Consider the following 10,952-nt stretch of genomic DNA (forward strand, 5'->3'; position numbering starts at 1 on the left):
ATTCTTTAGCCCATCAAATTTCGTGTTTGCCCTGTTGGGCGTATTCTTTGACGAGACAGAGCCTTCTAGTTGGCCTTGCAACCTACTTCGGCATTTTTTGGACGAGTTGGTGTACAGTGTCCGAGAAGCAAAACTAGCTAGCATCACATAACCTTAGCAGTAACGTTAGTTTGTTCGTTTCGAGTTTTAGATACAAAGTTAATGAAAGAAAGAAAGATGTACTTTTTCTGCAAATGATGAGCAGCTTTTGGTAAGTGTAATGGATTTTTTTTCATTTTAGTAAAATGATTTTACTAGCTTCGCCTTTTACTGCTTGCTTTAGATTGTTGCGGCCGGTGTTAAAGGGTTTGAGCAGTGTCAGTGGCCGCTGTGCCTCTGTGTGCGTGGTGTCATGTGTGTTGTTGAGCCGCAGCAGCTTGGCTGGAATTTGTGGGGAAGCCTGTTGATCGCTGATTGTGTTATTTGTGTTTTTGATTGCTTTGTGGTCGTCGTATGAGTAAATGTAACCGGTTTGTTTTTGTTTCTTTGGTAATTACATTAATTTGGACTATATGTAGGCCTAATGCCGCATCCTGTCATACTGCGTAAAAGTGATGGCTTCAGTCATCATGTCTCTGCAAGAGTGTATTGAAATTCTAGGTGTTGAGCCTTGTGTTAAATCACTTTATTCCACACGATAATGTCCTAGTGTCATGGTGAGGTTATTCAAAGGTGGTTCAATTGCTGTAGGAAAGTACTGAAGGCCCAGGTGTAAAATACATGCCCGCCACTTCTCTGATGCAGTTTATACAGTATTAGCTTTCATTTTGAGTAAAGAGCAGACAGTCACTGGAAACTGTTCTGCTTCTGCAAATATTTCCAATATTACCAGTTTTAATTTTTAAACTGCATCAGAGAAAAGCATGCTGTTAACAACATGGTGCTTTTGTCATGAAAGTACTACAGATAAGCTACAGCTGATCAAAAAGTGAGGACTATTATGGCTTGTACTTCATAATTTAATGTTTATATTCAATAAGACAGAGTTTTCAATGTAAATTACAGTAAACAGAAACCGCAACAAAAACAAAATTAAAGGAATATTAAAATAATAATAAGAAAAAAATATGTGTAACATAACACTAAGATAGTAATACAAGTATGGGAAAATTTAAATGTGAAACACTAAAGTCCTTTAGCGGCATATCAAGGTTTTAAAACATTTTTTTAAAACATGGTGGATGTAAAAATAATCAGTGTACCGTTTATGATGGTGATAGTTCGAAGTCAAGCTATGGCTTTTTGTTTTGATATGGAGGAGTTTTTTTGGTGGTTTACTTGTGGTAATATTACGAATATGACAGTAGTACTATGAGAAGAAAAGCTTCTTTCCTAAGGAGACATTCTTCTAACCCTCTCAGAAAGGGTTTCAATTGATTGATTGCCAAGTTGCTTCACTGCGATTAAAGTGATGGAATACAGATTGGAATAGTTGAAGAACAGCCCTTTGTGTGCAGTATCTCTGTGTAAGACAACTTTTCACTAACCACTTTTAATGACAGAAAATCCAACTTTGGACTTTGTATAATTACAGTTGCTGACCAAGATCTTTGAGGTCTAAGTATTTATAGTACCAGTGACCAATGGTTTGTGTGGTCAAAAGTAGGTTAAACCCATGTACAGTATCGTATGGCATACAGAGAATTTGTGCATCAAAGGGGAATTATTCTCCCTTTAATCTAACTTTGTTTGTAACATCTCTTGTTTTGTTTTTTTTCTAATGGCATCCGTTCCTTTATGTTTCCTTTACCCAAATCTTCACCTGTGTCTCTGTTTCCCTGTCACACTCTTCATCTCTTGCTCTCACACACTTTGCAGCTTCATATTTCTTTCACACTAGGCCCCAATACACACACACACACACACACACACACACACACACATATACATATATACACACACACACACACCCTCCCTCCCTTTCTCTTTGGTTGTCTTTGCTCCACAGGTAGCAAGTCTTTAGCGGCTGCTTGCAGTTCTCCCAACCTGCCATCATTATGCACAATAGCCTTAGGTACAAAACTCAGGCCTCATAACTCACGCCCCGCGCGCGTAAATTCCCGTGCAAACACAGTCAAAGCAAAAACACATTTCCTGCTGTCGCTAACATCTCCGGCAAAGAATTAATCAAGCGTTCATCCATTTAGGCTCTTTGCATACCCTTTCCGTCAGAACACAGAACGCTAAGAGAGTTGCAAGTTCTTCTCAGGCGATCGTTTCGCCACCCTGATGAATCCATCAAGCAAGGTTTGATTTATACATCTGTCTGTGATCACAGCGGTACAGCTACAGCAAATGGGGTGGCAAGGAGCGAGCTGACACATGCACATGCAAATGCACGCACACATGTGCCACATATACCACTTGCCACACGTGCACAGCCAAACTCACACATGCATGTGCTCACAAACCAGTCACATGCTCTTGTTCGCACTCGTGCGCACACACCCGTACACAAGTACACAGTATTAGCCTACTGCTTAGGAAGTTTTTGGAGAGACAGAGGGAAAAGGGGAGGGGGGGTAAAAGTTTGCAGAGAAAGAAGCCCAAATGTCTTTCTGTCTGTCTTTCTCATATGGGCCTTCTCCGCATGCTTCATTCGCTCAGCTCTAAGTGCAGGGATTTGGGGGCCAAGATGCAAGCACTGAGTCTATAAATGTTTTGTTTTGTTTATTTGTTTGCCCTCAAAGCCCAAAGAAGCCACAGGGGGAGAAGGAAAATGTGCGATGAGAGAAAGAACAAGAGTTTCAGAGAAAATTATGAGGAAGAAACATCAGGGCAAGTTATACAGTATGAATGATTGTCTTATGTAGGGGGTTTCCAAACTTGCTTAAATATGTGAAACAATACACAGCCTATAATGTGTGTTACAGCCAAACAAATTGGTATCAAAATTATTTCCACATAGCAGATACAAGTGATGCTTTTTGTGTACATTTGTCTGAATGTATTCCCATATAAAGAGCTACAACACAAGAATGCTTTCGTGTCCTGATGGCATTAGCAAATTTCAGGCTACTGTAAATAGGATGTTATGTTTATGCCTATATATTTTGAATAGAAAGATTATAAAGTGGCTACAGCAGTATGTATTAATGAATACCCTCACTAAGAAAATCACCAAGGAGCAAGAAAGAAAGAAAGAAAGAAAGAAAGAAAGAAGTCAGAGAGGAATTGAAAGAGAGGGATGGAGGGGTGGGACACCCTGACTTCCCGGTCTTCAATCTTAGTCCCTGGGAGGCCCACCCTGCACCTGCTGTCTCCTAGTGTCTCTCATCAGAAAGGCATTTACCGAGTGCCGTGGCTGCGGGCCCCTTCATTAGTGAGCATAATTATTTGTGCAAGTGGCGTAGGGCAAAACTGGCCCCGCATAAACAAACAGAAGGGCCGGAGGACTGTGAACAAACAACATTAGAGACAATCAGCGTTGCCAAAATGAAACCTAAAGCGTACCTCAGATGGAGAGATGGACACCCACACACAAACACACATGCGCAGAAAGAGTTAAACAAATAAATCCACTACATAAAATATAGCAAAGAAAAGGTCCAAAATAATGTTAGGTCGTAAGCAGATGCATTATCCCATAAGCAGATACGTAGACGTACACACACACACACACACACACACACACACACACACACACACACACACACGTTATGATAGCCATACTTATACAGAACAAAAGATGATTTTGTTTACACGCAGAGAAAATAAAACATTACAATTATTTGGATATTTTGGTGGAACACTGGATTAGCCTGTGTTCAAGATTTCAAGCTCAAACCAAAATGCTAACTTTTATTACTTTCCCACCCCTCCCCTCTCTCCAGTCTCAAGAGTGGAAATAGCTTTCAAAAGACAGAAAACAAAGAACTCTAAAACAGAATTGGAATACTTAGATGTCCATATTAACATACGCAAAAAAAATTATTATTCACATAATCATGACTGTGTGTGTGCTTGTGACTGTGGGCTCCTGTCCTTCCTACAGTTCATCAACTCCACAGCATGACAACTCTTTATCCAACCAATGCTTCATCTGCCAGCGCTAATTATTGAGCCATGAAAACCTCTGATACACACTGCCTGGCATGAATATGTGAATAATGTATTTTTAGTATGTTAGTTAATTTGACCTTCATGTAAGTGTTACACAAAACATTACATACAAGGAAGAAACGGCTTCCAACTTCTCTGTTACCTTGTGCCAATTTAGCTACTAGCTGTCATGTCTCTCACATCTACAGGTGATGCTGTACAATCACTGTGTGCCCTTAAGCAAGGATCTTGACCCCTTTTGGCTCATGTGGTGACTATTCTGCTAGCTGACACAGTGCTGCACTGGTCTATTAGACAATGTAGCATCCTCTATACACACAGACAAATTGGTGACTTTTTAAAAAACAGAAAGGAAAAAAAATCCTGGTTGGCTTGACCACATAAAAGTAAATACCACTGTGTGGGCTGATTACTGTAGAGAATGAATGAATGAATACTGAGGAACAACAGCAAATATAGAACATTTATGATGCATAAGACACAATATGTTTCTGCAATAACATAAAAACTGCCACACAAAAATAGATACATAAACAATACATAATAACTAGAAATGACTAAAGGCAACTGGTAATTTCTAATACAGAATTTTACCAAGTAGGCCTACTTATATTTTTAGTTTTTAAGTTTCCTAGAAATACTTTAAAATCTATAGAATGTATATAGACTAGGCAAGCTTCAATGGATGTACGACCACTGCAACTTATAAGGACTTACAAAATTGTGTAAATTGCTCTTGTTATTTATTTACTTAGTTACCAAATGTCAGACAACAAGCCAAATTGTTTTTGAGGCTACAATAGAAATTACAGGTCTGGGCTTCAAGCATTCACAATAATTTTCAGTGCAGACATTTATGGAGGTGATGCACTCTGAGCTGTTTACTTTGTTTCACTCACTAAGATTCTGTAACTTTAGCTGGTAATTATTAGACATAGTCTGCTTCTGGAAAGCAGAAATACTGCATGCAGAACCTAAAGAAAGTAGATATTACAACATGCACGGACTGCAGCAATAAGGGAACGTGCTTCGTATAGTTGCAGGTGTAGCAGGGGCATTTTGAAAACAACAGAAAAATAGCACAAATTTAAACCGCAAACAAGTAATTGATATAGCAGACAACCAGAAAAGTCTCATTCTTGTGGTGCAGACTGAGATTTGACGTACTGAATGCAACCATATGCTATAAAGCAAAGCTGACAAGGTTGCATTGCAAATATGTAACTTAGCATAGCTTTCACAGCTTTATCATTATACAGTATGACACCTTCAACAGAGCTGTTTGTACATGCTGAATTACAAATAAAAATGATCACATAGCCCCACAGACAAATTCATATAATTATTGCCCATCTGCAGCAACATTGGAAAGTTTTCATGATATTTTAAATAGCAGTATTTTGTGCTATTGTAGGCAAACATGGAAATATTTTTTTAAGAAATTGATCGAAATATTTGCGCACATTGATGAGCAAATATAATTGACACACACAAACATCGAGACAGGCGCAGTGATTTTGAAAGAATAAAACTCCATTCATTCACACTTTTCTCTTACATAATAAAGGAGCACACAGACTGACTAATGCATGTTTGTACAGAGTAAAAAAAATACATTAGTCAGTCTATACGATGTGTCCATATCGTTACACCAAACACACTCTGAAGCTTTTCTTCTGCTAACTAGGCAATCACAGCCTCAACTCTTTTCTTTTACTGCTAACACACACACACACACACACACACACACACACACACACACACACACAGAGGGACAAAAATCACACTTTGACAAACACATAACACATAAACCATTAAAGACTAATTGAATCTAATTTATTTAGTTTTCTGGAAAGAATCATTTAAGGCAGAACTTCCCTAAGCCCCCTCAATAAATGACACCCTCATACCGTTTTACTCTCTTTTCAAACACAATTAAAAAATAATATATAAATATATACACACTGCAAATGACATGCATATAAGGAGTTCATTTTGGAGCCCGATCTCAGGTCATTAGTAACTCACCATGACGCTGTGGAGTTGGAGGGTCCGCTGGCGACGCAGGCCCCTGGCCATTTATTCTATATTAAGTCTCTAATGGGCCCTCTCTCTCTCTCTCTCTCGCTCTCGCTCTCTCTCACTCTCTCCTGACACACAGCATGCAGGCACAGTGCTGGTAAAATATGCACAGAAAGTCCGGTGCACACACACACAGACAAAGCCATTCAAATGAATGGTTATTTATTCGCTAAACGAGGATCTGGGTGTTTAATGTTCCTTGGACGTTAGGTAGTTTTCTGGGGGAGGCAGAGCCATACCCCTACGGCTACAGACATCATTTATTTTACACATAGCCTAATACCGCACGCTAGGCAGCCGCTGAGAAAAATGGGCTTTGGAAGTGAAAAGGAGATATAAAAGAAATAATGAATGATTTCTTTTTTGTTGGGGGGGGGGGGTGAACACATTAGAAGTTGCAGCAGGGAGAAAAGCAAGGGGTAGGCTTAAAGGCTTTAAGCATCCTCTGTGTGTTTGTGTGTGTGTGTGCATGCGTTTGCAAATGTGAATAGGAAGAATAAGAGAGTGACAGAGATAGAAAGATAGAAAAGTCAACACAAACATTCCAAAAATGTTTATACAATTGTGTGTATGTTTTTGTGTGTGTGTGTGTGTGTGTGTGTGTGTGTGTGTTGGATTTTAGGATATCAGTGGGGAGGCAGGTAATACTTGGTTGTGTATGAGGCTCTCAGGCCTCCATTTGCATCTCATCCAAATGCAGAACATCACAACATCAGAGGGGCTCCTCTACTTGCATAACAACACATCCCCAAAATGACAGCACCGGTGTGATGTATCCAAAACAACAAAGCCATCAAAAGTAACTTTTTTTTTTTTTTTTTAAAAGAACCATGTTCTTGAAAAATAACCATGTTCTTGAAAAAGTTTTATTCATTCATACATTTTTCTTTTAAAAGACTATCAAAGTCATCATGAGCTTCTATTGAAAACAACTAACAAAGGGAAGTGGACCACATTATATCTGAATATAATCAGCCTGATGTATTAAAAGGAACCAGTGAGGCTAATGAGGCCATTAATGTAAGTAATAAGTGTATTAATTAGCCATTATTTCTATGTCAGCACACAAGCTTTAAGAATCCACATTTACATAGTTTTAATTGTTGTCCTGTAATATCTTGGGTTTAATTTACCCTTAATTATAGGAGGCCAGTATTCTTCTTCAACATTCAAACATTCAGAAAGATATTGTCATATTTCAAAAGAAAAAAAAATCCCTGAATTTGGTAAATTGGTTTATATTCATGTTTTAATTGATTGAAGAGAAACTAAATGGAATCCGGCATTTTAAGATTTTTTTATGATTTAAATTTACCTCCTTATATGTGGTCACTGAAGTAAGTGCTATGGTCATCTGTCCATCAGAAAATTCCTTCAGCTCCAGAGTCATCAGCTGCTCCAAGTCTACATCCAGTCGGCACACACAAACAAACAGTTATATCACACACACACACACACACACACACACACACACACACACAAGAATACAAAACAATTTCACAACAGACAGAAAAAAACACAAGCATGAAGGCCTCTCACCAGAAGTGAGAGGTAATAGAAAGGATGTTGCGATACTATGGAAAATGTGCCATCGAGCAAAATAATACTACAGTGATTATACTGAACTTTAAGCAATGACGTTACCTGACAATTCTGTCAACGGCAGAGCACAGAGAGAACCTCCAACTATGTTAAATGTATCCACATTTAGTTTAAGCCCCTTCATCTTGCTGGATTGGCAGTTACGTTTAAAAACAGTGTATTGTTTGGCCTCCTTAAACTGTCATTTTTGGCAGTTACGTTACAGCTTGTGATGCTCATGGATGTACAGTATTAAGTGAACGGCACAGCCATACAACCTGGCTGCCAATTTGTTCCAGTGTCCACCCACGTTACTGCAACGGAAAAGTCCCCTGTGGTCAATAAAGCATTTTCCCTGTCAACCACCATTATAAAGAGACATGTAAAACTTTTACAGGACCTTAAAGGTCCAATATTATTGTCCTGTAAAACTTTTACATCCTGTAAAGTAATTACATTACATATTATGTAATATATTTACTGTAATAAATCCAAAAATGACCCCAGTGTATCATCAGATATTAAGGAAACATGCTAAGTTAAAATACTATCTTTTCTGACAACAATGCTAATGCCAGTATTTTCTCCTTTTGAAATTTACATTTCGTGATGGAATTTCTGTTTGTGTTTTGGCCTGTGTGTTGTTATCAACTGCCCAGTTTGACAGCCAGGCCGGGTTGCCAGATATACCTGTAAAAACTTAAACCCAGCGTGCTACAGTTGTAACGTTAGTACAGCCATGAAAGCAGCAAACAAAACGAACGGGATCAACAGAGAAAAATTCTACCCGACTTAAAATCAAACTGGCATGTTTCTAACAGTTGCGTGACCAGAGACGTAACAAACCCCTGGTAAATATTGGAGATGTATTTGAAAGATGGAGACAGCTTAGAGTCCAAAAGAACACAGAGTTGGCTAATTTCCTCCTGAACAGGTAAACATTAGCTTCAGGCTAATTTATCACGGCTACAAGGGATGGGCATTTTATGTCATTTCAAAATGTGTGTACTCACATTGAATTATATAGCTAGAGTACCCAAGGTGGTTACTCGCAAAAACAATTGAGACACAGCCAGTAAAGTGATCCCGACTGGTCCTGGCTAACGCTGCCATGCTAACCCTGCTAACTGCTAACGTTACAGGAGGACCATCCAAGCGGGCCACGGCTGTTTACAACGTGTAGCCTGTTCAGCGGCCGTAGCCGACAACGGTGAGTTATTTTAAGCCAAGAAAGGGGGGCTGTTAATCGGAAAGAGACGACCGTAAGTTTGCAGGGTGTTTAGTGATTGTTGCCGTAATTCTAAGCCAATAAAGTGTGTTCAGTCAGCTGGAGAGGACGGCAAGGTAGTGTTATTTTTTGTGGTTCTTACTGTAATTCTAAACCAATGAAGTGTGTCTGTCCGTTGGGTGCAGAGGATGCGGAGATTGTTGTGTTTTTAGCGGTTCCTACCGTAATTCTAAGCCTAGGAAGTGTGTCTGTCTGTCGGGTGGAGAGGACAGCAAGGTAGTTGTGTTTTTAGCGGTTCCTACTGTAATTCTAAGCCGAAAAAGTATGTCTGTCAGTTGGGTACAGAGCGCCGCGTGAGCACGGGCTTTTATGACAGCATCTAACGTTAGCTACTCCGCTGTGCTGTGAAGTACTGTCTGGCTATGGGAGACAAGCGTCTAGCAACAAATGCTGCGGTCTCAGACTGGCAACCTCTTTGAACTTCGAGTCTGGGGAGGAGGGGGCGGGGGAGACAACTCTCATCAGTATTTGGAATTTGTACTGCAGTAACTATTTTAAACACTAGCTGTCAGTATTACATATTGCACCTTAAAACTGCAATGGTCAATTAACACTTTTTGTGTTTTATTAATTTTTTTATCCATAATGATTTTATATTTGTAGAGGTTTTCCAGACCCTAGAAAAGCTATTTTTATGTGTGTGATGTCATCCCAATGTAAACCTTATGGGCTGAACGGGAACGCATGGGTGGAGCAGGAGAAACACAGTGTGCAGTGTGCAGTAGGCCACGCAATACGGAAGCAAACCCAAAAGCTAAAAACTATTGTGGTTTATGCACTCAGCAAGGCGTTATTATGAATCCCACTACTTTTCTTGGCAAGACAGGATTGGCCTGGCGTCCATGCTTGCGCGTTAAGGTCCTATCCCCTGACCAATGGGGCTCCTGACCCTAACCACTCAAGGTCAATGCCTAACCTCAACCATCTGCCTAACCACTCTGCAAGAAAAGTGTCTTGCCAAGAAAAGTAGTGGGAATCATAATGTCTCGGCGAGCAATTTTTATTCAAGTGAGTGGGCGCCATCTTTGAGTCCGGTATCCAGTTCTTACAATACATCTATGGTGATGCTACAGAGACTTCCTGTTTTAGCCTACATTGTTGATTGTTTTTGATTGGACTACTACAGATGTTTCCTAGCAGACGGTTTTTACATTGCCAAAATATTTACCAGTTCCGACATTTCTTAACTTTAAGTGGTGCAACCCCAGTTTAGTAACTTAGTAGTTTGAAACTAGCTTGTAGTTAAACTTAGAAAGAACTTACAAATAGCGGGTGCAACCAAATTCAGGGCCACTGGGACACATAAAAAGAATGGGGCCATCATTAATTTTTTATTAGGTGCTTTTCCTAGTATAACAACTCAAAATGTCTGCCATAAAAAGGTCTATTACAGCTTCACCTGTATTGTCTGTTATTTGCTTTATACCACAATTTGGTGTGTCCTGCTGTATAAGATGACAACATGATGAGGATGGTAGAGCACTGTACAATTATTATTGCATTGTATGAAGGAACACAGAGGTTCTATATCATTAAGACACAATCCATATAACCAAAGAGAGATGGGTTGTATGTCACCCCATCTCTCTTGCTTCTATGTATAAACTATTCTGTGTTAAATTAAAGCCGCTCTGCGTGTTTAAATAGTGATCAATTAAAGGATTCTTTAAATAGTGATCAATTAATTTAAATAGTGATCAATTAAAGGATGTTTTTAACAGTAATAATGTTTTATCTGACTTCCAATCTGGTTTTAGAAAAAGACATAGTACAACATCGGCAGCTCTTAAGGTTTTAAATTACTTTATTGAATCCATGGACAACAAGCAGCACTGTGCAGCCCTTTTTATTGACCTTTCTAAGGCATTTGATACAGTGGACAACATAGTGCTTAAGCACA

Source organism: Sander vitreus, chromosome 5 (assembly GCF_031162955.1).
Source record: "Sander vitreus isolate 19-12246 chromosome 5, sanVit1, whole genome shotgun sequence".
Lineage (NCBI taxonomy): Eukaryota > Metazoa > Chordata > Actinopteri > Perciformes > Percidae > Sander > Sander vitreus.